Here is a 25,000-nt window from a genome sequence, read left to right as displayed (position 1 = left end):
GAATGCAGGAACAGGGATGCCTTGCTACAATTCTGCAGGGTAATGAGACCATACCTGCAGTAGTGCATACTGTTTTGGGCTTCTTAGCTGAGGAAGGATGTTATGGCTATGGAGGGGGGTGTAACAAAGGGTTTTTGAAAAAAAATTATTTCTGGAATAGGAGGACTGACATACAAAGAGAGACTGGATCACTTAAGATTATATTCACTGGGGTTTTAGAAGAATGCGAGGAATCTCCGAAAAAACCTATAAAAGTCTAATAGAATGAGACAGTGTAAACATAAAGGATATTCTCGACTACCAGGAAATCCAGAGCTGGGATCAGTTTAAGAATACAGGGTAGGCCATTTCGACTGTGCTGAATGAGAAATGTCCTCACCCAGAGAATGGTGAGCCTGTGGTATTCTCTGCCACAGAAAGGATTGAAGCCAAAATACGGTACGTTTGTATGAAGTAGATAGATAGATATAGTTCTTGGTACTAAAGGGATCAAAGGGTATGGGGAAGAAAACCGAAAATGCATTGGATCAGTCATAATCATATTGAATGGTAGAGCAGATTCAGAGGGCCAAATGATCTCGTCCTGCTCCTGTTTTCTATGTTGCTATGTTTAGCAGTTTTATCATAGCTGCGGTTGCTTTGCTATCGTATGTTTTCAGTACATAATTAGTCCATGAAGGCTAGTTTCACTGGTTGATGATTATTGTGGAGTTATCTGAAATGTCATATTAATATACTTAATTGAAATAACTACCACCTAATGGAATCTTTCCATTTGCAAGTGGGAATTATTGTTATCCTATGGAAGGAAATTACCTGGGTTGTGTTCTCTTTTTTTTCTAAAAAAAATAACGAAGTATGCCTTGCAAGGCTAGTTAAACCCTTTGCACTGTACTCCATTGCATACTAAACCTAAGTAATGGATGGGGTACTTTGTTTTCTTATCATAAATTTTAAGTGACTGTAACATGATTGGAATTGATATTAGGTTTGAGGGAGAAAGGTGGTTTGCAAACTAAGATTTTAAATTTAGTTCACGCTTTCGGATTATGAGAAAAGAATATAGAGGTACCAGAGAAGATGTAAAAACAATTGACAGGAAAAGGCTGAGGCGACTGACGGAAAATCTGGTATTTTTATAATTATAATTATTAAAATTTACGTAGAAACCTCCTCTCCCAGAGAGTTCTAAGAATGTAGAATGCGCTGTCATAAGGGTTAGTTGAGGTGAACAGCAGATGTATTTAAAGGAACTTTTCTGGATAATTACAAGGTATAGAATAGATGAATACATCAGTAAGGTTAGATGAAGGGTGGGATGAAGTATTTGGAGCATAGGTCATTTGTATTGAATGTTATACTCGTGCCCTGCTAACTCTGTGGAATTCTAAGTAAAAGCTGACTTTGAAGGGTAACAGAAATTAACCACAGTAAATTGCTAATGCTTATAACTGCAGATGAACAGTCATAGTCAAAAAAAAAGCATTTGGTAAAAGATCCGTGCAAACCCTTAAAAGATAAAAACATTACTTGTATAATCAAAGAATGACAGTCATCAAAAGAAATGAGAAGATAAAATTAAACAAAGGGTTTATATAAATATAAAGGCTGATGAAGTTCTGATTGGCTGAAAGAAGTACAAAACAGTGGCAAGAACTGTGATCAGGATTCTAAGGAAATTTCAGTTGCTGTTTGGCAAAATGGTATGTTCATTTAAAAAAAAATCAGTGATTTAAAAAAGCCTGATTTATATTTCCCTATGAAAATACACAGATGAAAATCCACTCTTAATGGTTTAAACCTTTTGGTAAGAGAAATGAAGATTGTGCACAGGAGGCACAAAATATGAAAGATGTTTATGAATTATTAGTGGAATGTTCAGAGTGGATAGGTTCAGTGGTGAATAGACTCTTACAGTGATGTAAGAATGAATATTGCGCAGATTAAGACCCGAACACCAGCGAAGTTATAATTCTTATTTTTTGAATGCAAAGTAACATTTAGTAGAAATGCTATTGCATAACTATGGTTATATCTCTTAGTTTCTAGCCATTTTGAAAATTTAGGTTGAAAGATAAGCAAGATTTTTTTTGTTATTATATTGTTATTAGCTACCAGCAACGTTACACTATTCGAAAAGCAACATGTTCCGGCTGACGAATTCATAAATATAGACAAACTTGAACATATATTGCTCAGTTTTCTATCAAACAGCAGGCAGCACCTACCTCTCCCTCTGGGGTCCTCTAATTTGCCCCCCTGGATTTGGTAACCCATTTATCATCCTTAATAGGATGGCAAGATGAGAACTGCCCTGTTGTTTGAGCACTTCTGTAAATTACTGAAACAACGTATATTCTGTGCCTTGCAACCTGAAATCTTTCAGAGGGCTTCAGAATGTACCCAGAAAGACCAAAGCCTATCTTTTTTTAATCTTATACTAATTTTTAAAAAACTGTATATATTTCTGTGATAGTAAATTCAACTTTACTCTTCTTCAGAAGATTGAAGCGGTTATCAAATATCATGCACAGGGTATAGCTATCTCCCCAACAAAGATCATCTTTATCAAATTGCATGGCTAGAAGTTAAATGATACTGGAAAATTATCCATTAATCATTATATTGTTTTGCACCATAAATACTTAACTGTTTAGAGGCTTACAACTGGAGTTAGATTATCTTGCAACACAAATTATCTTTTCATCACTTATGTTGACAATATGGAATCTAATTTGCAGTGGTTGATGTTTGAAACTAATCATGGTACAGTGTTCATTAAGTTTCCTATTGTTTAAATTGAATTTGAGAAAGAAAAGTAATTGTCAATTTCATTTATTCTTATTAATGAATTTTAGAACTTGTTTTGGCTTGAAAAGCTCACAATCGGATGTTCATAAGTAAATAGAATTTTTTTTTTTAAAACTGCTGTGTAATTAAGCTCTTTCTTTTAATTTCATCATATTGCACCAGTTGTTGATTAGAAATAGCAAAATAAATTGCTGGGAGAGCAACTGGGTGACTAAGAATGCATCATGATAAACTCAAGTGTTTTTAAATTGACTAACAACATTTATTCATGTATATATTAGGATTTACACCTCATTTCCCTGAAGTAAATATTGTAATTGTATTTTCATTACCAGAATGAATGGATGATGCATTTTTTGTGATCAGAATCGGTATGGAAGAGCTAGCTTACTGAAAACACTAGCCACTTTTTCTTAAATTAAAATTATGTACTTTGAAAATTATTCTATGTATTTTCGTTTCTGGCTGAAATCAAAGCTGCAAATCTAGTCATGGGGAGAAGATGCTAGAAAGATCTTGAGAGATCCAAGGAAAAATCAAAAAAGATGTAGCTGAAATGGCATCCTTTTATTTTAAATCCTGCTATGTTCATCTGACGGGAAAATCACTGATTTTTTTTCACTTGGTAGAGTTAAAATTGTAGTCAGAGCCTGATTATATGATCAGTTTCTGATCAGTATATTTAATGAAGGAGCCCACTGTGTTCAGGTAGATGTGCTTACTATCTGCTCACTGGAGCAATGTCTAATTAAAGTTACTAGTTCCATGTGTGACATCAGCTGGTAGAATTTAAGAAATAAGCAGCTGATCTGCCTTCACCCCTTGAGCCTGCCTCGTCATTCCATAAAATCATGGTCAAGCTTTTGTACATTAGCTCTGCTTTCCTGCCCTGTCCACATATCTCTTGATTCGCTTAGTGCTGAAGAATCTATCAACTTCCATCTTGTGTATATACTCTAACTGAGCATCCACAGCATTCCTGGCTAAAGAATTCCAAAGATTCACAAGACTTTGTAAAGAAATTTCTTTTAATATTTTCAAAGTAGCTGACATCTTATCCTGAAGCCATGACCCTAATTCTTGACTCTTCGGTTGGGGAAACAGTCCCTCAGCATCTAAGAGCTGTCTAAGAATTAAATCTTCAGATTATTTGTTTTTATTTAAACTGCTCACCTGCCCAGTTTCTGCAAGGTGAGTGTGGAGGTGATGTCCTAGTGGTATTATTGCTAGACTATAAATCAAGAAACTCAGCTAATGTTCTGGCGACCTGGGTTTGTATTCCTTCATGGCAGATGATAGAATTGAATTCAGTTTAAAAGAATAAAAGTCTGGAATTATGAAATCATTGTTGGAAAAGCCCACCTGGCTCACAGCGTCCTTCTGAGAATCCTCGCCTGGTCTGGCTTCCATGTGACTCCGAACCCATAGAAATGTGGTTGACTCTCAACTACCTCCTGAAATGGGCAAGCATACCACTCAGTTGTATCAATCGTTATGAAGTCTCAACAAAAAAATGAAATTGGACAGACTACATGGCATTGACCTAGGTGCCAGAAAAGACAAAGGCAGGAACAGCCCTGCTGACCCTGCAAAATTCCAGCATGAGAGGGCTTGGCCAAAATTGGGAGAGCTGTCTCACAGACTAGTCAGACATGCTCATGGAATCATACCTTACAGACAATGTCCCAGACACCACTATCACCATCCATGGATATGTCCTGTCCCACACGTGGTACAGACCCAACAGAGGTAGTGGCAAGTGGTATATGGTTGGGAGGGAATTGCCCTGGAAGTCCTCAACATTGACACTGGGCACCAAAAAAAGCTCATGGCACCAGGTTAAAGATGGGCGAGGAAAGCTCCTACTGATAACATACCATCCTCCCTCAGCCAATGAATCAGTACTCCTCCATGTTGAACAACACTTGGAGGAAGCATTGAGTGTGGCACAGGCTCAAATGTACTCTGGCTGGTGGACTTCAATATTCACCACCAAGACTGGCTCAGCAGCAGCACTACTGATCAAAATAGTCACATCCTAAAGGACATAGCTGGTAGACTGGGTCTGCAGCAGATGGTGAGGGAACTAACAAGAGGGAAAAACATACTCGACCTCATCCTTAACAATTTGGCAGTTGCAGATGCATCTATCCGTGACAGTATTAGTAAGAGTGACCACCTCACAGTTCTTGTGGAGACAAAGTCCCGCCTTCAGATTGAGAATACCCTTCAATGGATTGTGCAGTACATTACTGTGCTAAATGGGACAGACTTCGAACAGCTTTAACACCTCAAGACTGGGCATCCAAGAGGCAGTGTGGGCTATCAACAGCAGCAGAACTGTACTCCAGCACAATCTCCGACCTTATGGCAGGGCATGTCTCCCACTCAACCAGTACAATCAAGCTAGGGTATCAACCCTGGTTCAATGGAGTGTGCAGGAGGGCATGCCAGGAGCAGCACCAGGCATACCTGAAAATGAAATGTCAACCTGGTGAAGTTACCAAACAAAGACTACTTCCATGCCAACATCCTTGGGGTACCATTGATCAGAAACTCAACTGGACTCGCCAACATAAACACAGCAGCTACACGATCAGGTCAGGGGCTAGGAATACTGTGGTGAGTAACTCACCACCTGACTACCTGAAGCTTGTCCACCAATCTAGAAAGCACAAGTCAGGAGAATGATGGCATACTCCTCATTTGTATGGATGGTTCCCCCTCAACAACACTCAAGAAGCTTGAAATCATCCAGGACAAAGCAGCATGCCTGATAGCTACCAAATCCATAAGCATCCACTCCCTCTACCACCAATGATCCTTAGACAGCACTTTCCAAACCCACGACCACTTCCCTCTAGAAGGACAAGGCCATCAAATATATAGGAACACCACCACCACCTGCAAGTTTCCCTCCAAGCCATTCCTCATCCTGACTTGGAACTATATCACTGGTCCTTCACTGTACTGGGTCAAGACCTGGAATTCCCTCCCTAAGGGCATTGTGGGTTGACGTACAGCACATAGACTGCAATGATTTAAGAAGGCAGCTCATTACCACTTTGTCGAGGGCAACCAGGAACAGGCAGTAAATACTGATCAGCCAGCAATGCCTACATCTCAGAAGTGAACAAAAGAAAATATATTACAGTGTACAGTGTGGATCCGAAATGGCACAAGTATTATCAACAAAGCTGGTTTTCACATTTCTTTCGGACGAGTATTGTACTCTGTTCTTCATACAATCTGAGATTGTGTAAAAACAACTGAAAAAATATTGCCATTTTTCCACATATGTTTGGTCCAAAAACAACTGTCGAGATCCATCAACGTACACAAAAACCACTTAGCCTGCTTTGTGAATGCTGCCAATCTTTAGATTAGGAGAACAATGTTTGCTGTTGAGGGCAGTTTATTCAAAATGTTACTAGATCCTGTATAAATAGTCTATGTGCGAACAACCTGTGGTGGAAGACCTTCAGCAAGTATTCAAACTACTCTGGAATGCTCATTATGATCATCTCAAGGTTCTTAGGGATGAACAAAATAAGGATGGCCTTGCCAGTATTGTTGCATTAAATAAATAATAATCTTATACAGCTGTACGCTCTTGCGTCTTTGATCTTGAGTGATTGAGAACTGTGATACTTTTGATTTTTTTTTGATGCATTCGCTCTTTTCAATACTTACAGTCGATTTTGTAAAATCATAATTTAGTTTGACTTAGAATCATTGTATTTGTACCTAACCATAAAAACATTCAAAACCTAACCGTCTTGTAGATTATCAAATGGTTCAAGGAATATGGTCCAAAGATGTGCTGAGTAGGTGGATTGGCTGTGCTAAATTGCCCATAGTGTTCAGGGATATGTAGGTTAGGTGAATTAGCCATGGGAAATGCAGGGTTACAGGGATAGGGTAAGGGGATAGGTCTGGGTGCGGTTCTTTGGAGGGTTGGTGTGGACTTGTTGGGCCAAATGGCCTGTTTCCACACTCTCTAGGGATTCTAAGGAATACTTTTTGGAAAGGGGTATTCTAACTTTTAAACGTGTCAGGGTAAATTTTTAACTTGTTGTCCAAGTGGAAGAACCGACATTGCAGATATATAGTTTGTTACAAGAGCCACTCCATTCAATCTCATTGATTTCACTAGAAATTAAAATTGTTCTGTTTCTATAGATGGCTGCACAAATCCTTAATTATAGTTTTATGCCTTGGGGCCAAGTTGGAAATCTTCTGTATCTCTTGCTATATCTTGTAGCCCCTGCCAACAACTTGATTATAAATATGTTTGCATTATGGTTTTAGCCTGATAGTTTTAGTTTAGTTGTGATATTTACTTCCTCCAAATGGTTGAGGGAAAGTAACTTTGTAAAGGAGTAGTTACCTAAGTGGCATTCTTTAGTGATTGCTTTATGCAAGATTACAAATGTCTGTTTGGAAAAAGACCCTACACTTGCTGAGCTGCTGATACCCAGCATAGCTGTAACTGCAGTCAAGTAGCTATCATAGAACTGTATGAATTTTCTTTTAGATACTCATTTTGACTACAAGATTTTAATAATTTTTTTAAAAATGCCTAGGCAGTTAACAGTTCAGTTTAGCTATTTGCCTAATTGAGCAAGCTTTCAGATTCCCACTCATCTGGGCTGCTTATCAAGACTGTGGCTTTGCTGTGGTTGGTCCTTTCAAGGTCCTTAGTCCCAAATGCTGTGCCTAATAGGCTGATCCATCTATTAGTGTTTTTATTTTTTAAAATGGGGCGGGTATTTTCTGCCCATGGGGAAAACAAAAAGCCACTTGGAATTGCTTCTCAGTTCTCAAAAAAAATCTATTATTTCCACAGGACAGGTGCAGGTGCCTGAAGAAGAAATTGAGCAAAACGGCCAAAACAGGAGCAAAGGCAGCCACAAAACAGTGTGCATGAATGGCACAGAGGCAGGACAGTTTAACAGCAAGGTCAAAAATGAACGGAGGTCGAGCTCTTCTTCCAATCCATCCCGCAAAGCCTCCACCAGTAGCAGCAAAATTCGGAAACTCTCTGCATGTAAACAGCAATGACCCATCTGTAAACTCTGTGTGGTATGTACTGGAGCTTCCATTAAATTATATTTGAACTGGACACTATCTAAGTGCACACTTTAATGTGACAGTCCAATTGTATATATAAGTTTGTTAAGGAATAGAGACTGCATTGATTCATAGCAATCGGAATAGGGCCAGTCATTAGTCTCTGTGAGATATGACTATATTAGCGAACATGACTTTCTTTACTGTCACTTCATAGTGTGACAGATTGCTTTAAACTATACTTTTCCAGTTCAAACATAATAAAAATTGGGTAAAATTGAACTGTAGTTGAATGGAAACCCAACATGAAGTCACCAGATGCCATATTCGTATTACAGATTTAATATTGTGATATGATACGATCAAGACATTAAAGCCTCCCAAAAAGAATGGTAGGTCACTCATATTTTGCGCTGGGTGATTATTGTCATATAAACTTTGTTTAATTATTTAGAAAACAGCCTCTGTTTCTGTTCTTTTTATATATATATATATATATATATATACTTGAAAGTGATTTATTTTTCTGTAAACATACTAGACTTGTGTGACAGAATGACATTACTTTTATTTCAGTTCATTTTTTAAAAAAAGGGTAGCAATCCCATTCATTTGTCACTTAAGATGAAATTAAGGGAATGGGTATAATATATATTTTACAATACATATTTCGTTATGTTTGTAACCATACCAACCCTTTTTTGTTTTTTTTTCAATTTCCTGTACTTTCGATTTGCTGTACTTTGAGAACCTCTTATGCAAAAAGAGTATTCTTAGTATTGAAAGAGCTGGAATGATTTGTCAGAGCTTTTGAGGTTGGCCGTCCTTCAAAGCTCCTAATAGCTGGTAGCCAGTCTAATGTTGAGCTGCTTTTTAAACAAGAATTGTGATATGGTGGAATAGATTTTAATTTCACTGCTTGGTGGAAAACTGCTGGTTGAGAATCACCCTACTGATACGCCTTATTTATGTTGATGTAAAGGAAAAAACAGCAGTGCATATAATGGATAGTCACTCTGCCACCGTCAGATTTATACCTGGTAGTGAAACGTAAAATCTCTCCCAATCTCAAGTAGTAGAGTCATGTACTCGCTGAGAATTGTTCCTGCCCCATATATGGTTTACGTCTGAGTCAGCTTCGGATTCTGTCTGAGAAAATGAACTGCAAGGAATATTTAGGTGGCTCAGACAGCAGTAGTGTTTCCTGCACAGCTTCCAGGAGTAATTTTCAACATGCAAGATGAGACTGATAGCCTTTTCTGCTCCTGAACGCTTTGCATCAACCACCCAGAAATCTAGAGTATGTTATACATGTGGTTAGTAGATTTGACTGATATGTTTTGGGACTTGAAGCATGTAACTGTAGCTTTTTGCTGGGGATTACTCTACACTGCCATGTTACATAGCTTTTGTCCTCTGAATTCTAATTTTGTGAAACAGGATTGTAATTTTAAGAATTGAACCTGTTAAAGGAGCAGTACGTTAGATGTTTTATGTTTTTAAAATTAAATTATTACATGCTGTCCTCCTTCCTAATGTATTCTTTTATAAATTGGTACAGTTATCAAAGCATATTCTCAATCCAGTCTTTGCAGTTTCCAAGGAAGAACTATCATTCTTCTATACTACAGCTGGTTATAAATGTGCAGCTGCAGTTCCCACTTTCAAACCAAATCAATAGCGCTGGTGCTACCTGAACAAAATGACTTTTTATTTTTCATTATTGTTTTCATGTGTGTAGGTGCACTTGACTGTTTGTTAGCAGTAGACTAATAACTAGCCATTCTGCCTCTAACCAGCCTAGACTCAGGACGTGCTGCTCCTTGAAGTTGGCAAATAAAAGTTTTTTTTTTAATGATTACTTTTGTATGTTGAAAAATGTATAGCAAACCACAGTTTTGGTAGAAAATAGTTGGTGATTGAAAGTTCACAGCTGCTTTGAAAACCATATTTGAAGACTAAATTAAATGGAACATATTTGTAAATGAATACTTTTTGTTTTTGTATGATTTCATACAGAAATGCCATTGTATTTTAGTTTTCTTTATATTTATTAACCGTAGTAAAACCAATGTGTTTATATTGTGCCTCCTGAAGAGTTGTCACAGTTGTTGATTAGTGTGCAAAAAAAATTAAAACTTTAACATTTTTCCCAACTTTGCCAGTGCTGTACTGTGACAACAGTATCGTGCATGTTTGGATATCCTAAATCCCAAAAGTACTACTGACTCCAGTTTTGTAGAAATTTTGGTTAAATTTTAAATAATCAACTTTTCTTAGTATTCTTGTTGCAGGTGTTGTATTAAATTGAATAAAAGGTTTGAAAGTACCCTGTTGCATTCTGAAGGGAGCCACTCTTCTAACAAGTTAGAGCGTGTATATGTAGAGTGAATTGAAAATTACAGTGCTCATGATTCTTGAACAAAATATTATCCTCTTGTTATCTAAGTACCTCTTTAACTTCTCCCATGGTACAACAGTTATGGGTCTTTCATCTCTTCAAAGGCTTTTCAAGGAAAAAGAATATACTGAGGTATTGATTTTTTTTTCCAAAGTTTACTGTTTATTTATGGGGATCGTCACCAGTGACATGTTGCATTTCAGATTTTGTTGTTGGCATTTCTTTGTTCTTGAATTGACCATGACCATTGTCTTGCAAATTAGCTCTGCTTGTCAGTGCACCTACTTGTCAGAACATCTAGGAGCAAGCTGCTATTTTCCATAAACATTCCAAAGAGCATCTTGAATTCTTAATAACCGAAATTTAGCGGCAGAGTATAAGGGGAAACCTAGTTTAGTGACATTTCAACAATAACTGGTGTGATGTCTACATCCTTCAGGCTTCTAAAATGCTAGTTGTATAAGGTTTGGTATTTTTCTATCAACTGAAAGATATATAATTGATCCTAAGGATTGTATTTAGTTCTACCCAATGCTTGTGTACAAAACATTTTAATTTTAAAAGTTAGGATTTAAGTTAACAATTATGGTTTATTGGATGAAACAAGATATAACTTTTAGCCATTTGTAGCACAGTTCCAATTTAATTTTAAACTTATTTAGAGTAGGGTTTCATGGAACTCCTCCAATAAATAGGCATATGCAGAGATGAGAGAAAATACTTGTATGAAGTGCTGAATACAGATTACCTAGTGCAAATGGTTAATGATTACCTGGGAATTCATAACTCTCAGAATAAATAAGACTCCACTGTGGAACAAATAATGAGTTTTGCCACAAAAGTTGATTTTTATTTTAAGTTGTCATTTATTTGGTATGAAACTTAAAGCAGGTTTGTTTAGTCCTGTGCTTTAACCTATTGAAGATTACTTGGTTTTATTTAAATTTATCAGTGGTGAATACTAAACTTTTTGAACACGGTGTATGTACTACTTCTAGAAAGTTATTTTGAATTGCAGAAACTTAAGCCTGTGCAAATAAGATTGGTTACAATTAGTACAGAAGTATGTTTCATTTTAAATTTGACTTGATAGAGGTGTACAAAATGATCAGAGGTATAGATAGAGTGGACAGCCAGAGACTTTTTCCTACAGTGGAGGTAGCTATTATGAGGGGGCATAGTTTTAAAGTGAGTGGAGGTAGATATAGGGGAGATGTCAGAGGTAGGTTCTTTACTCAGAGTGGTAGGGGCGTGGAATGCATTGCCGGAGAGGGTAGTGGAGTCGGCCTCATTAGGGGCATTTAAGCGGGTATTTGATAGGCGTATGGATGATAGTATAAGGTAGGGGTGGAGGTTAGATAGACCTTAGGATTAGGGTAAAAGTTCGGCACAACATCGTGGGCCGAAGGGCCTGTGCTGTGCTGTACTGTTCTATGTTCTATCAGTTACAGGTTTATCATTATGTACTGTGAAATTATCTCTTGTCATTCTAACTTCAGTTTTGAAATTAATTTCATTGGTACAAGAGCATATTTATTTTGCCGTATAGTATCTGCTACGTGAATATAAATTAGGTAAGAAGGAAATTTATACAAGCTTGTTGAAACACCATGACTTCCATGACACATGGTCCTCCCATTTGATTAAATAAAGAGTAATGAATTCAAATATGAACATAAGATGTAGGAGCAGAAGTAGATCATCTGGCCCATTGAACTTGCTCTGCCATTCAATGAAATCATGCTGATGTGATCATCCTCTACTCCACTTTTCTATCTCATCTCCATAACCCGCAATTCTCTTACTGATTAGAAATCTGTCTGTCTCAGCCTTGAGTATACTTGATGACCCAGACTTCTGTGGTAGAGTTTCACAAACTGACTGTCCTTAGAGAGAGAAAAAATCTTTGTTATCTCTGTCTTAAATGGGCAATCCCTTGCATACTAAGATTGTGCCCTCTGGTCCTAGACTTTCACACAGGAGAAACAACCTCTCTACATTTAACCATCAAGGCCCCCAAGAATCCTTTGTTACAATAAGGTTTCCTCTTATTCTTCTAAACACTAATGGGTATAACCCAAACCTACTTAACCTCTCCTTGTAAGACAAACCCTCCATTGCTGGGATCAATCTTTTGAACTTTCTCTGGATTACCTCCAATGCCAATATATTCTTTCCTTCGGTAAGGGGACCAAAACTCTTCACAGTATTCCAGGTTTGGTCTGTGTAGTGCCTTATATAGCTTTAGCAAGACCTCCCTATTTTTATATTCCATTCCCTTGAAATAATGGTCAAGGGTTCATTTGCTTTCTCCAATATGCGCTGAACTTGGATGCTAGGTTTTTGTGATTTGTGTACGAGGATACCCAAATCCCTCTATGCTACAGCTTTCTGCATTTTTTTTTCCCAATTGAAATAATATTCGGCTCCCCTATTGTCCTGTCAAAGTGCATAACTTCACATTTTCCCCACATTATATTTCATTTGCCAATGTTTTGCTCAAGCAAAGGGCAAGATTGGAAGCATAGGGGCCACAAGGGGGTCTACGGGGGTTTGGGAGGGTAGTATGCTTGAGAGGAAGGCTGCAAAGGGAAGAAAACAGTTTAAAGCCTGGAAATTAAACAGTACCTAGGATCTAAGAAAACTTTGAATCACTGAGATAATGAATTCCATGCAAATTATTATGGAAGCCCTGTTTTAAGGCTGTGTACATTCACGATTCTGTACTTTGAAAGATGTTGGGGAATCTACTTTAATGAACACTGTTAATTGTTAAATTTAAGGTGAGATTGAGATTTGAGATATATGAACACGAGTATCCTCTTGGTTAAAATATTCTCATTTTCTGCATTTGCAATGCTAACATATTAGCTGCAACCTGAACAGTGTACATTTGGGGTGATTTTTTTTATGTAGAAGTGTGTGAAATATTTTGGGTGGAAAAATAATTTTGCTACTTTGTCTTTTGTCCCATACCAATTTAATTGCTGTGGTATCTTGGAAATTAATGATTACTTGTGTGCAATGGCTTTTAAGTTTTTAGTGGAGAGTTGGTAGCTTTTGAGGATCTTGATAAATTGCTGTAATTCTGATTCATTGAGCCTAAATACCCTATGTGTCAACACAATACAGAAAGTATTATTGCTACATGACTGTGTCACCTAATAAACATCCAAGTAAGCATGAAATACAACTCTTCGGGAGAAAGAGGTATTTTCACTTCTGCTCAGCATCCATCCTCTCTGGTGCACTTGGGATCTTAACTGTTTCAATAAGACCACCTCTCCTTCTAAACTCCAGTGGCTTCAGGCGTACCCTGTTCGACTTTTCCTCATAAGGTAAACTTTTATCCCACAAATCAGTCAAGTGAACCTACTCTGAACTGCTTCCAATGCAAGTATATCCTTTCTTAAGTTAGGTGATCACAACTGTACTCCTGAAGATTACAGAAAAGGCCACAGCTAGTTTTACTTGTGTGGTCAATGAGACAGAGAGAGAGAAATGCACAAATAGAGTGCAGGGCATGTAGTTTCTTGCCTCGTTCTAAATCAATTTTTTTTTATTTTGGAAGCACGAATTTAACTTTTTCAGCAAATACATTTTTAATCGAAACAGACAGAAGAGGAAGGAAACCAAATACTTTCGTTACTATGAGATAGCAAGAACTGCACATGCTGGAGTCAGAGATAACACAGTATGGAGCTTGAGAAGCATAGCAGGCCAGGCAGCATCAGAGGAGCAGGAATGTTGATGTTTTGGGTCGGGACCCTTGTTTAGAAATGAAGGTTCTGAAGAAGGGTCTTGACCCAAAACATCAACTTCCCTGCTCCTCTGATGCTGCTTGGCCTGCTGTGCTTCTGCAGTGCCATACTATGTTACTTCTATTACTATTTCTTGTAGAATATTATATGCCCTAACACCATCTGGGTAACTTCTCCTTTGATTCTTTTGGAGTCGCTCTTTAATTTGTACTTCCCAGTTACTGATTCACACAACAAGTGGACATGAATTTCCCAAATTATCCTGCCAAAGCTACTTGTTACTTCAAACGCCTTATCAGGTTTTTTTTTGTTTGTGGTACAAATGAAACAAAATAGTTTCTTAAATTTGCTGTTAGAACTAAAGCCTGTCATCCCAGATATCATTTTGATGAAAGTTGTCTGCACCATTTCCTTCTCCTTAATTGTTTTTTTAATTAAAAGAAGGCATTCAAAACTGGAATGCTGCATTTTAATTGTAGCCTTTACTGATGCGTTGTACATAAAACACAAGTAATAGGAGCAGGGAAAGGCCATTCTGTCCTTACAATGTATTCTTGGCTGAACTACTGTATCATCTCTACATTCCTGCACTATTCTCATATCCTTTGATGTCTTGAAAACACTCGATAACTGGCTTCCACAACATTCTAGATTAGGAATTCCAAGTCACAACCCATTGAATAAATTTCTGCGAACTTAAAATGAGTAATCCCTTATTCTGAGACTATGATTCCTAGTTTTAGACTCTCCAATGAATGGAAAATTGCCTTGTCAAGCCTCTTAAGGATTTTATTTGATCACCTCTCATTCTTTTAAACTCAAGAAACTAGAAAATGCATCCATTCAATCCCCTTAAAGGAAATCCTCTCATTCTAGGACTCAGCCGTAAGAGTCTTTATTGTACTCCCTTAACCTGAAATGGCTGAGTTAGGTCCATGACCTGGTAAGATGAAGATGTAAAATGTAAATAAGATGAAAAATCAAGGGTTTTATTGTCTAGGGTGGGTAAGTTCAAAACTAGGGGACATATTTTTAAGGTGAGAGGAGAAAGATTTAGAAAGGACATGAGGGCGAAAATTTTTAGAGTGATTAATATATGGAACGAGCTGCCAGAGGAAGTGGTGGATGCAGGTACAGTTACAACTTTTAAAAGACATCAGGATAAGTACATGAATAGGAAAGGTTTGGAGGGATATGGGCCAAACACAGGCAAGGAGGACTAGTTTGGTTGGAACATGAACGGCATGGTTTAGTTGGATCAAAGAGTCTGTTTTCATGCATTTTCAATCTATGACTCTGACTCCTTTGGTAAGTAGACTAAAATTATTTACAGCATTTGTACAGACCTACTAGGGCCTTCCAATTTTTTTTATTATTTGTTCATGGGATGTGGGCTTCACCTAGCTAGGTCAACATTTATTGCTCATTCCTAAATGGCAGTTAAGAGTCAACCACATTGCTGTGGGTCTGGAGTCACATGCAGCCCAAACCAGGTAAGGATGGCAGTATCCTTAGTGATCCAGATGGAGTGTTTTCTCGACAATGGACAATGATTTCATGGTCATCAATTAGTCTGTTAATTAGACTGTTAATTTCAGATTTTTGTATTGAATTTAAACATCAGCATCTGCCATAGGTGAGATTTGAACTAGGGTCTCCAGAACATCGCATGTGTCTCTGAATTAATAATCTAGTGATAATACCATGAAGACAATGCCTCCCCTGTTGCAGAAAGACTTTGTTACGCTTTCAGTTGACTCCCTCCATAATAAAGGTTAACTTAACGTTTGCATTCCTAATTGCTTGGAATTCATATATAACATTATCACTTTGTCTATGCTCTGCTTCTCGTTTTAAGATGTAGAATTCTGTTGTTATTTTAAACAGTTTTATCTATTTGTCGTCCCACTCGTGTGCAGTTGGATTTTAAAAGGACTCATTCAGAGGATAGGGTTATTGTTAAAAGTCTAACTTGACTTCTTACTTAATTGTTCAGACTAACAATGTTGGTAGATGGAAACAGTTTAAAGATTCTGACTTTGGGTCTTGCAGTCATTCTGTAACTGGTGGTCTTATTCCTCTATTGTGCACACTGTTCTGAATTGCACTCCTAAATCTATTTTATTATCAATACCAGCCATTTTAATCGGGAAAAATAAATTTTGATTGTCTTTCTGGTATTCCAATTGCTTCAATTAATCTAGACTTTTCAGTAAATCTTTTAAAGAATTTCTGAAAAGATTACACATTTTCATGTTGAGCATAACATGCTATGTAGGTAAGCACGGTTGCCACTTCTCACCTGTTAAGATCTGACGAGCATTTAAATGAATGTCAAAAAAACCTGCTCTATTTAAGTAGTGTATTTAAATGTTCAGTGTCAATCAAAATAAACAGTTTGAGTTTTTATTTAATGTGTTTTAAAACAAAATTAGCTCCGTTAATTTAAAAAGAAATCATTCAATGGTTCAGGCAGTAAAGAAACAAAGTTGAACTTTCGAGCTTGTGTCCACATACTGCAAGATATGCGTTACGTTTGGGTTTGGCCTAATATGTAACAAGTAATATTTGCACTATACAAAGGCCAAGCAATGACCAACTACAACAAGACAGTGTCTAATCAACTCCACTTGACATTGAATGTTATTACGATTGTGAGATTTCCCACTGCTAACATCCTTGAGGACACCACTGACCAGAAACATGACCAGAGGAGTAGTGTAATTACTGTGACTGCAAGAATGGGACCAAGGCTGGATATTCTGCAGCAAATATCTCCAACCGACTCCTCAAAGTTTATCCACCATTTACAAGGCACAGGGCAGGAATGTGATAGAATACTCTGCATAAGCCTTGACGAGTTAAGCTCCAACAAGACACTAGAAGCTTGACACCATTAAAGGCAAACAGTCTTTTTCAGTGGAATCCCATTTACTCCAACCACCCACTGACATCCTTTGATTGCAGAGTGTATGATCCAGGATATGCTCTTAAGCAGCTTGCTAAGGCTTGTATGACAGCACCTTTCAAACTGATAACCTAGAACAAGGGCAGTAGGCGCACCATGAACGCCACCTTACTCTGCGATTAATGTACTATCCTGACTTGAGAATATATTGCTATTACTTCATTGCTGGATAAAAATCCAAGAATTACCTGCCAAACAAAAACTCTTGATAACTTTTACCGCAAAGACTGGAGTGGTTCAGGAAGGTGGCTCCCTTCTCCCTTCCCCAATAATTAATGGTCAGATAATGTGTACCTACTAATGACACCCCACATCTTGTAAATGAATCAAAAAATCTATTTCCTTTCACAGTAAATACAATGAAGGAATATCATCCATGTCTGTGCTGTTTACCTGTCAGTTTATGCCTGAACAGAATTTGATTTTGAACAAACTGACGATCAGAGCATGATCAGTGATGTGCACAGCTTTTACATTTCATTTAGCTTACCTTTATTTGAACAGATAGAACTCTTCGAGATTGTGCTATGCTGGTAGGTTAATGTTAACATCTGTAAGAACACTTTTTTGTCTTGGCTAAAATTATACGATAATTTCATCTGAGAAAATCAGAATGTTAATATTCCATCCAGTGCTTCACACTATTCACTTCAAAGTTGGTTAATAAAATCTATTTCCTTATGATGTATCCTTCATGGAGCTATCAGAAATATTGGACTTGTGTTACGAATAATTTATAAGCTACTACACTGGCTACTACCTGCAAAACTGTTTGCTTGGAATAATTTATGTGCTTTTTTGAATGTGTAGTTCTTTAAGATACCATCTTCTGTGATTTCAGTGCTTTGACACAGGTCTTATTTTTACCCTGAAGAAGAATGTTACATTTCTTTTGAGAGATACAATCTTCCTCCTTAGATCAATGTAGCTATTATTTGAATATTACTGGACTGTACTCTCACCTCCCCTCAACCTTTGGCCTCATCATTAGTAAAACCATTACGACTTCCCTCACTGGCAGAATTCGCTGGTATGACCCTTATCTTCACTTCCTTAAATCCAAGGGACACAGACTTGAAAGGCTTTCTTTCTCTCTCTTTCTGTTTAAATCTAGCATTACTTCTTTCCTCCAAAAGCCACGCTTTGACCCCACAGTCTTTGCATGTAATTCATCCTTCCCTTTCATCTCAAAGTGACAAATTGCACCTTCTGTGACTTATGCAAAAGTGAACTATCCTTCTTATCATTCTTAACCTGTCTGCATCCTTTGACACAATTGACCATGCCATCCTCCTCCTCCTCACCACTCTTGTTCAACATGCTATTCTCACCTGAATCCATTCTTATCTATCTAATTGTAGCCAGATAATCACTTGCAATAGCTTCCTTTCCTGGCCTGCATCATCACTTCTGGTGTTGCCCAAATGGCCCTGTCATCTTATCTACGTGCTACTCTTCATTAGCATCTAAATACATAATGTTAGTTTTCACATGTCTGTTAACAATATCTAACGCTACCACATCAGTTCTCAAGGCACCAGTCACTGTCTCTAAATTATCACACTGCTTAACTAGCATTTCAGTACTGAATAAGGAAAATAAATCCTCTAACTAAATATCATTAAGATTAAAACCATTGTTTATTGCCCATACTCCCAACTCCATTCCCAAACCAATGACTTTTTCCAAGCTCTTCCCTGGCAACACCTTTGTAACATTTCCTAATTTCACCCCTGTTTCAGCCCATCTGCTGTTGAGATCCTCATTTATGCCTTAATTTCCTCTAGGCTCAGCACTCCTAGCTGGTTTCCGACAAAACCTGGGCCCATCCAAAACTGTCCATGCCTAACTCCTACAAATCCAGATCCCCTGTCACTAGCTGATTCACATTGGCCCCTGGGCTAGCAATGTCTTGCTTTTGAAGTTCTTATCGTAGTTTCAAATCCCTTCCTGGCTTGCTCATTCCTATCTGTAATTCCTTTGGGTCTATAGCCTTCAGAGATATCTGTGCTCCTCTAAATTCTAGTTCTTGTGTATCCTGATTTTAATTCCAGCACCATTAGCAGGAATGCCTTCAGTTGCTTAGTCCTCAAGTCCTGGAAAGCCCATACTACGCCAACCTGCCTTTCAACTTCTCTCTTTCCTCCCTTACGGCACTCCTTAAAATGTACCTGTTTGACCAAACTTTTGGTCATCCAATCTGACAGCTCCTCATGTGATTTGGTGTCATTCTTAGTTTTATAATGCTACTATGAAGTACTTCAGAAAGTTTGATTGTGTTAAAAGCACAATTAACTGTAAGTTGCTGTTTTGTTGTTTATCATTCACCTAAAGTTTCATTCAAAGAATGAGGGAGATCATGGTAACTAATTGTTTAATTTAAATAATCTTTACTTGAACTTTACTAAATATAAAATACATGAAATGCATGGAAAATGCAAAAGTAGATGCAGAAATTGAACCTAAAACCGATGACTTGAAGTGAAGGGATTAATGCAGATATTATCTCTAATCTGATGAAGTACTTTCTTGATTAATTTACCACACCTGGCATATACTCTGGCCCAGCTAGTTTGCATGTCAGAATTTCTAGGCCAATTCATGGGTTCAGTTGAGCCAAGAAATGTATCCAGAGCCTTTCGTATTTTATTTCAAATCATGCAAACAACAAGTTCATCTATTTCCAGCCAGGCTTATAGTGGAAATATTGAAATTGAATTTTGTGCGCAGAGATAGTGGAGAAATGTTGACAAAGGCTTCAATTCATGACCAAAGCACTGTTTACTACATGGATGAATTAATAGCTTTTTGAAACTCTCTATCGACGTAATAGACCAGAGTGTGACTTAATTGTCTTCACTCAATTCCAGTGGAGAGTTGGTTAGACTTTCTTATATAGACAACTGCACACCACAATGACTCACCATTTCCAAGTCCAAACAGGAGAAGGAGATATGGGGAGAAAATAAATTTCCTATTTTACAACCATACAACAGTTTAGAAATGCAATTTGAGTGCAATTTTAGTCATAAATTGTGTGGAAGCAATTCGTCAAATTTCTGATAATATTAAATATTACCACTAGGTGGAACAATGAGCAGCATCGACTAAAATACTGATAAAACCCTTTTTTGATGAATCTTCTGAATTTGTTGTAATTTTAAATTAGAAACAAAGGAAGCATAGTTATAATGAATATTTACATCTTCTAGTTCCGATTTAGCAAAGCTTGCCTACTTCTGTACTTTGTTTCACTTACAATAAAAAAAATTCTATTTGCCTTCCTATTCATTTGCTGTATCTGCATACTATTTTTTTTTGATTCATTACCAGGACACCCAGATCCCTTTGAACCATATAGTTCAGCAATCTCTCTATATTTAAGTATGTGCACCTTTTCTGTTCCACTTGGGCAAGTGGATAAGTTCATTTTCCCATTTTATTCTTCATCTGCCAATTTTTTTTTTCCATTCACCAAAACTATTTACACTTAACAATTTACTATTTAATATAAATGTTAATTCTGTGCCTCAACTTGATCTTTTGTTGCAATGGATACGTGTGCTGGTCTCATTAAAGTAAATGCCATTACAAATCTTTGTGAATATTGCAGAAAAAGTATATGGTATGTGTTGAAGGAAATTACATAACAAAGTAGAAATTTACAAAATAGCAAGAACATTTGAAATGGATTATGAAGAGAATAAAAAGCAACTGTTAAAGGCAGTATCAACTTGGGGAAAAAAATGCGTACACTTCTTAAGAAATTAATTCATAGAATCCGTACAAGTGCTGATAGAATTCATTTGGCCCATTGGGCCTGCACAGACCAACCGGAGACTATTCCTGTAACCCTTTATTTACGGCGGCTAACGTGCCTAGCTTACGTATCCGTGGACAATACAAGGCAATTTTTAGTGTGGCCAGTCCATCTAACCTGGACATCTTTGGACTGTGGGAGGAAACTGGAGCACCCAGAGGAAACCCATGCAGACATGGGGAGAATGTGCAAACTGCACATAGACAGTCGCCCGAGGGTAGAACCAAACCCAGGCCTCTGATGCTGTGAGGAAGCAGTGCTAACCATTGTGCCACCGCGTGGAACTATTGTTTATGGAGTACATTAATTATTTGAGTAGAAAATAAAAAATTCTTCATTTTGTCAGTATCAAATTGTAAAGGATTTAAAATAGGAAGAAGAGACTGGTTGCAATTAGTCATCCGTTTCTTAGTTTGCTTTCAGATTAAAAGATTTTTAAAAATGCTGGTTAGAGTCCTTACACTTAAAACAATGATAGCCTAACTTTAAGAACTTGTCCAAAACCTGCAGATGGACATAATTAGGTTACAATGGTGATACGTTGGTGAGGCGGTTTGCAGCAGTGTTTTAAGGCCACTACAATAGATTGCAAAAACTATTTGTGTTCGATGTAAATAGCGTTTGAAATTCTTCCATTTGCTTGATGGATGTGACAGTGACTGTTGATATAGCTTATGACATATTAGCAGATATGCAATTAGGTTTTGGCTGATTGTTAAGTTGGCATGCATTACATCATGCAGAGCCATATAAAGCACAATAGACTGTTACCAGAATTCTTCTGAAAAACTATGAACTTATTATTCCAGCATTTCTGATCTTTTTAATACCATTGTAGACTGCTGTTGCAGTAACTTTTAGGGAGAGGACTTTTTACAATGGTATATTTACCAAGGTGAGATATTGTTACTTTTCTGCCTGCACATACAGGAGAGTGGGTACCAGCAAGATGGCTTCTGGTACCTGCCTGGCATTGCATGGTAGTTGCTTTTTCAAATACATTTCTTTGGTTCAATACCATTAGGAAACCTACTGAAAACAGTAATGATCTGAGATAAAGGTTCAAGAGAGCTTAAGTACCAGCAGAAATTTAAATTGTAATAATCTAGAAATGGGAAATCAGCATTTATCTTGACATACTTTACTCATTAAATGAACTGCAGCTTCACCTATCAGACTCTAGCGTCCTTGGATGGTTTCCTTTCAATTGCATGTAATTAATATGTTCCATGATGAATTGCAAACAAGATATACCTGCAGCATCCACATGTACAAGTGATCATAGAACATCCTGCAGCACCGCAGCAAGAACAAGCAATTTTTGCAGTGTCATGACTGATTCCTCCCTGAATTAATATCAAATGATTACTTTATCGTTTACTTCATTTGTTTGACATCGCTGTATACAAATTGTTAATAATGTTTGACTACATTTCAAAATTAATTCATTGACATACTTTGTTTCTTTGTTGAGAGGGTGAAGACAAGATTAATTAGAATAGTTCCAGAGATACGAAGATTAGGTTCAAGAAGCTGAAATTGTTTATTATTGGTGGCAAAAGGTTTGAGAGAGGATTTAATAGAAGTGTGCAAGATTATGACAAATTTGGATAAAATAGACTAGGAATATCTGTTCCCAATAACTGATGATAAAAGGACAAGGGAACAAAATTGTAAGGTCTTGGGTGACAGGAGGTGAGGAGAAGCTTTTAATATAGTGGCTGATAGTGACCTGAAACTTGTTGCCTGTAAGGGTGGTGGATGTAGAGGTGATCAATGATTTCAAAAGGAAATTAGATGGGCACTTGAAGGAAATAGACTTGCAGGGCTTCTGTGGTAGAGCAGGGGAAATAGGACTGAATTGATGGCTGAATGGCTTCCTTCTCTTAATAAATAACTAAAACCAAGCAGCTTTGTGAAACTTTCCCCATTCATGCAATTACTTTCTTCCTTTATTCCAACCTCCTACCCAGTTAATTCTACCCTTAATTCTTTATGAAGAATGCCTCAACAGCTCTGTACAATATTTTGCCAAGAGACAGCAGAATTCTAGTGTGATTTGGATGGTAGTTATTTACACTCTGACATGGTCTCTGTGCAATGGGGACTCAAAGCCTCATAGCATTCAACGTAAAGGTCTTTGTGGTCACAGTTGAGTAGTTATTTGGTAGTTTGATTTGTTATGAAAAAACTTTTCACATCTTAGATCTACTGTAAACTGGATATTCTTATGTCAGAATTAGCAGCAGTTAGACATGTAGCAAGTGAATTAATCCCCAAGACCATTTCTAAATTCCTTCTTCATTTTCCAATTAAGGTCAAGCTGTATTTCTATCCAGTTTGGGCAGAAAAGCTTTTGAAGTAGAAAAAACAGTGGAGCATGTAACCATGTAACAGTATGAAGTGACAATATAAGAACAAAATGCTGGAGAAATTCGGCAGGTCAGCCAAGGTCTGTAGAATGTGTTAGTGTGAAAACATAGCAGTTAGGCGTGACATGAGTTCGATGCATTGTGGTTCTCCCTGCTTTCAGAATAATATTGATGCCAACATTACTTGATTTGTATGAAAAACTATACAGATTTGCTATCCATTAGTAATGATTCAATTTGAATCTCAACTGCAGATACTTGTTTGGTGATGAGATCTCACTTAATTCCTTTGTAAAATTTGTCTTCTTGCATGATCTTCAGAAATTCTCAGAACATCATCCACAGTTCTTAGCTTTTAGTAATTTTGGTATATGGTGATAAACCATCAAAATCTGTAAGAAAGCTATTCTAAAATGATGACTGGCCATTATCACAGAATAAAATCCCATGGCCAAATCGAATTCTATTAAATGTACACTATGAATTTAACATTGGAAAGGAAATGAATGCTTACATTTGTGTAGTGCCTTTCATGGCTTCAGGAATCACAAAGTACTTTACAGCCTATGAAGGCCTGCATCAGACTTTTAATTCTTTTAATTTAATACTACAGATGGGAGCAAGGAAGAGATTTTCCTTGGTATTCAGGTGCTCTGCATACTGAGGTTTTTTTTGGTGCATAGTATCAAGGCAGGGAATGTGATGCTGTGTGTTCACTGAACTGTAATTGGAATTAAAAGAAATCACCCCTTTGAGAAATCTCTTGGCCCTGGAACAGCCTGCAGGTAAACAGTTTGAAAGCTTTGGAATTTGCACTGCTGTTTCAAACGGTGACAAGAAGTTATTTTACAGATTCAAACTTAATTGACGAAAGCAGTCAGAGGAGGAGACAGTCTTTCAGCTTCTGATGGAGTTAAGGAACTACCTATTTCTTGCAGTTTAAAGGCTGGCTTCGATGGAAATCTAGGAAAATGTCTATTCTCTGACTTACTGGATGAAGGTATTGAGCACACAATGTTAGTCAAGCATTTCCAGCATCTGCAATTCTTGCTATCACTCGCGAAAGAGTGCATTTTATATGACCAATGGTATTGAAATCGGAACAATAGGATGTGAATATTCTTCTGGGAGCTACAGAAGATGACAGTACATGAATGCAAGTCCCAATCTCGGGTGTGTTACTCATGTAGCAACGTAGTGGACAGAAATAAATTCTTGTGAATGAAAAGACATATAGCTAACAACGACATAGATTGAAACTTAGCCAGTTGGAGTTTGGTGGATGGACAAAGGAGTTACAGACAGACCGTGACAAACGCAAATGAAACGTGTCAAACACTAACTTTGAGTAATACTTAACTTCGCCAACTGGGGGCATTGCAAGCGTTACTGTGAGCGGCAAAGATTTTCTGTGGATTTGCTGCTATTAATGTTGGACCAGGAACTAATGAAGAGGGAGAGGCACCAGTTAGCAAAGGAAAACAGTAGCGCCAAATTGTCATGTCGATCGGGTGTGTTCACACGCCAGAGAGAAGGGATCAATATAAAACCAAAAGGACTGGGAAATGGATGATCATCTTTTTTTTTGTTTAAGTTTAAGAAGTGCGGAAAATTAGTGCAATCTGAGTGCTGCAATGGCCTTCTGATTATCAGATGGTGTTGCGGACGTACTTGTGAAGGAGTAGATTGATCCACCAGTCGGCCGGACATAAGTGGTAGCGTAGCAAGTGAATTCCCAAAGAATCCTTCGAAAACCTGGCAGCGGCACACCAAGCAATTCAGTGACTGAATCAT

At 37.5% G+C, this 25,000-nt stretch overlaps 1 protein-coding gene and 1 long non-coding RNA gene across 2 annotated transcripts in view; one reads left to right on the top strand and one right to left on the bottom strand.

Annotated features, from left to right (window-relative positions):
• Nucleotides 1-25,000, bottom strand: part of stk11 (serine/threonine kinase 11) — a 79,546-nt gene that overhangs the window by 7,676 nt on the left and 46,870 nt on the right. The gene's annotated exons all lie outside the window — the stretch shown is intronic.
• Nucleotides 7,658-9,873, top strand: LOC125486481. The gene is made up of 2 exons (XR_007265139.1): nt 7,658-7,896; nt 8,223-9,873. It is a non-coding gene; the product is annotated as an uncharacterized LOC125486481 (long non-coding RNA).

The sequence above is a fragment of the Rhincodon typus genome, chromosome 29 (assembly GCF_021869965.1).
Source record: "Rhincodon typus isolate 14 chromosome 29, sRhiTyp1.1, whole genome shotgun sequence".
NCBI lineage: Eukaryota > Metazoa > Chordata > Chondrichthyes > Orectolobiformes > Rhincodontidae > Rhincodon > Rhincodon typus.
The sequence above is the reverse complement of the archived record's forward strand: the minus strand, read 5'-3'. Positions and strand labels throughout refer to the sequence as shown.